Genomic DNA, 4418 nt, shown 5'->3' on the forward strand with positions numbered 1-4418 from the left:
TGAGCTTGAGTCTCATGACCATGGTTAGGGCACGTATATCACCTAAGATGGATAACTGGACATAGGTGTTGTTCTATGGTAGGTCTAGGTACTTATGCCCACCTTAGGGTGCGTATTTATATGTTGCCTTCTATTCAGGATAAGACAGACCTACTGGACTAGCGAGCATCCTATAGTGTATACTATATACATATATGGACTACTCTAGATATTGTTGAGTCTTCCTAGGATGTATCTGCATATCGGATTACTGTTTGAATTGTAGTAGATCAGGACTTGCATGTGGGTCTGACCCACTCTTTTATTTTTCAGGTGTTCTTCAGTTTCAGGGTTAGAGCTTGGACGTGCAGAGCAGATACAGTTATTCATTCCTTCGACTATGTAGGAATCTTCTTTATATTAGCTTTTTAGATTTTATTTCAGTTACTTCAATTTTGGTTTGAGAATTTTAGTAAGGGGTCCAATAGATGGATTCCCGAGTTGTAAACTTATGAAGTTTTGGATTATCGGATTTGATTAATTATGATACAAGGGTTTTCTTTTAGTTTCTTTCAGGTTATTATATTATTTCATATTTCACTTTGTATTCCGTGTTCGATTTAAATACTTTAATTGTTCGATATCCCTCGGGTTTGGGCCTGGGCCTGATCAACCCGCGTCTCGGATCCGAGGGGTATCACAGTTGGTATCAGAGCACTTCAGGTTCAAGTGTCTCTAGGATTCTATCGTATAAGACTTTGCGTAGCGTTTTCTCTTGATTAGAGCTTAAGTATTAAGATTCATTGAATTCCTTTACGGTTCGTTTAGAAAGTACTGATATCAACTTTGTTCTAAAATTTCATAATGTTTGGCACTAGGAGAAAGTTGTGGTCCGCGATGAAAGCAAAGAGGAACCAGAAGAGGAGGAAGGTTACTCCAACGATTCCTCTGTGACGGCTGACCAAGATGGCAAAACTGGAGACCAAAGACTTGTATCCAGTCAGTGTAGTCTCGGAGTATAAGGCAAGGAAGGTTTTTTGTGTGCGGGATTGGCCATCATACTGTGGACCGAACACAACTTCGGTGGTGCTCGAAGCTGAGCCAAGCGGAGAGGAAGACCTCGAAGAAGCTTAGGATGGAGGAGATACCGGAGCATCCAAGATGGAGGTTGCCAGAGTTCAAGAATGAATGCTCTTCTAGGAGTGATATGAATTTCATTACTAGTAGGAGTGGAAGTGTTATTTAAAGAGTAGTATTGTTTAGATGGCATACACTAGTTTTGTTAAGGAATATTTTATGATTATTCTTTTGGAAGTTTATGGTTTGGAAAAGTTTTAATAAAGTAAACTAGCGGTTTTGGCTATCTCTTTTGTAGTTTATGATGGTATTGTTGGAATTATACACATATGGTTTTATTAGACTATATTAGAATATGTATGTTGTGATAATAAATGACTGTCACAGTGGAGTGGTTGGTTGGGACAAGCAAACAAGTATTTGCGTACATGTACGTTGTGTTGAGACGGGATGATTTTCCAGAAACTTATACAAGAGCTTGTGTAAGCCAATATGGTAGGTTTGGTTTAGAAGGAGGAATTCCCAGGATAGAATGATAATCTAAAAATGGGAAGATTTTAGAGCATTTTATTTTTACCTTATATGTTTTACTCTACAGAATATTAAAAAACATGGGATTTTCATGGATTGGGTGGTGACACACATATGCAATAGACCTCAGGATATTTTTTACACTGTTAGGCAATACTGCCATTTTTCATGAGAGTGATGGGCCTGTGACACTAGATATTGGTAGACTCAGATTTCTAGCAAATCTACTGGTCCTGGACATGCACACTTATGATGTGATACTTGGATGGATTGGTTATCACTGCCATACTCAAGTTATTTTTTTTGGAGGGGTTTATTGTGTTCACCATAACTGGTTAGGATAAGTATGTTGTAGCTATGCCACGTTCTAAGGGGGGCGGTAGCACCTATTTGTTCCATGTGGAGGAGGAAACGGAGGAGGGGACTACTGTATCATTGGATAACATACCGATTGTACAGGATTTCCCGGATGTATTTCAGGAGATTCCAGGGTTGCCACCTAGTTACAAGATAGACTTTGTGATAGACTTAGCTCCAGGCACTACGCCTATTGCTAGGGCACCATATAGGATGGCACCAGTGGAAATGCGAGAGCTGAGGGATCAGATTCAGCAACTACACCGCCAGGGTTTCATTTCCAGGAATACTTCACCCTGGGGAGCGCCAGTACTATTTGTGAAGAAGAAGGATGGTACACTTCAGCTGTGTATAGATTACAGGGAGTTGATAAGGTTACTATTCATAATAAGTACCCTTTACCCAGGTTGATGATTGGTTTGATCAGTTAAAGGGAGTAACGTACTTTTCCAAGATTGATCTGCGTTCTGGATATCATCAGTTAAAGGTTAAGGAGCAGGATGTTCCTAAGACAGCGTTTCTTACGAGATATGGATCTTATGAGTTCCGTGTCATGCCGTTTGGGATGACTAATGCACCAACGGTTTTCATGGATTTAATGAACAGAGTCTTTAAGGCTTATTTGGATTAGTTTGTCATTGTTTTCATTGATGATATCTTGATCTATTCTCGGTCAGAGAACGATCATGCTAGACATCTTCGAATAGTCTTGCAGACACTTCGTGAACACCAGTTGTATGCCAAGTTTGAGAAATATGAATTTTGGCAGTGGGAAGTGAAGTTTCTGGGTCACGTGGTGTCAGAAAAAGGAATAGCAGTGGATCCAGCCAAGGTTTCCGCAATGGTTGAGTGGGGACAACCTACATCACCTACCGAAATTCAGAGTTTTCTCGGTCTGGCAGGGTATTATAGAAGGTTCATCCAAGGGTTCTCAAAGATAATAGGATCACTCACTTATCTGACTAAGAAGGGTGTACGGTTTGTATGGGATAAACATTGTCAGAAGGCTTTTGATGAGCTGAAGACTAAGTTGACTCCTGCACCGGTTTTGTCGACCCCACAGAGCGGGATAGAGTATCTGGTCTACACGGATGCTTCATTGCAGGGTCTGGGATGTGTTTTAATACAGGAGGAGTGACCGATTTCGTATGGATCTCAGAAGCTTAAGCCTCATGAGCTTAATTATCCAACACATGATTTGGAGTTGGCAATTGTGGTCTTTGCTTTACGTATATGGAGGCATTATCTGTTGGGTGAGTCCTTCAGATTATTCAGCGATCACAAGAGTTTGCAGTATTTGTTAACTCAGTGGGAGCTGAATATAAGATAGAACAGGTGGTTGGAATTCGTAAAAGACTATCACTTCTCAATACAGTATCATCTAGGGAAAGCGAATGTGGTGGCGGATGCACTCAGTCGCCGACCTATTGGTAGTCTTTCTGCCTTATTCACCACTGAGTGGAATGCTTTGAAGAAAGTAGATGAGTTATCGAACGCTTTTATGGCTTGTATGGTGGTTACACCTTCCATCATTCGTAAGGTTTTACAGGCACAACTTACGGATCAGCAGTGCATCGACAAAGTTGCGGAGATAGCTTCTGGAGAGGTTCCATTTTACTATGTTGAGACTGACGGAGGTTTGAGGTACAAGGGACATTTGGTGGTACCTTCTACTGATGATTTGAGGAAGGATGTGATGACTGAGACTCACCACTCTGAGTTCTCAGTTCATCCAGGCGGAGACAAAATGTATCAGGATGTGAAGCAGCAGTTTTGGTGGGCAGGTATGAAGAGGGACATTGCTCTATTTGTTTCTCAGTTTAGTACTTGTCAGATGTTTAAGATTGATCATTAGAGGCTGCCAGGAGCTCTATAGCCATTACCGATACCGAAGTGGAAATGGGAGAGCGTTTCTATGGACTTTGTGGAGGGATTGCCCACTTCTTTCAAGGGTCACAATTCCATTTGGGTCATCATGGATAGGTTGACCAAATCAGCTCATTTCCTACCTATTCGCACTGACTTCACTTTGGAGCAGTTGGCAAGGCTTTACATTGCAGAGATTGTAAAGCTACATGGTATTCCGTTGTCTATTATATCGGACTGGGATTCGAGCTTTGTGTCTAGATTCTGGAAAAGTTTTCAGCAGCCTTGGGTACAGAGTTGCACCTTAGTACTACTTATCATCCTCAGACTGATGGACAGATAGAGAGGGTGAATCAGATCATGGAAGATATGCTGCGTTCGTGTGTTCTTGATTTCAAAGGCCACTGGGAAGATTATTTGCCACTTGTGGAGTTTGCTTATAACAATAGTTTCCAGAAGACTATTGGGATGGCACCGTTTGAGGCGTTGTACGGCCTACCGCGTCGATCACCTGTTTGTTGGATGGAGATTGGCGAGAGTAGATTTTTGGGTCTTGAGTTCATCAAGGATACTTCTAAGAAGATTGCTCTTATTAGGGATCGCATGCG

Source organism: Cornus florida, unplaced genomic scaffold (genome assembly GCF_030987335.1).
Source record: "Cornus florida cultivar Cherokee Brave unplaced genomic scaffold, ASM3098733v1 CherokeeBrave_3.0.0_Hap2_Chr11, whole genome shotgun sequence".
Lineage (NCBI taxonomy): Eukaryota > Viridiplantae > Streptophyta > Magnoliopsida > Cornales > Cornaceae > Cornus > Cornus florida.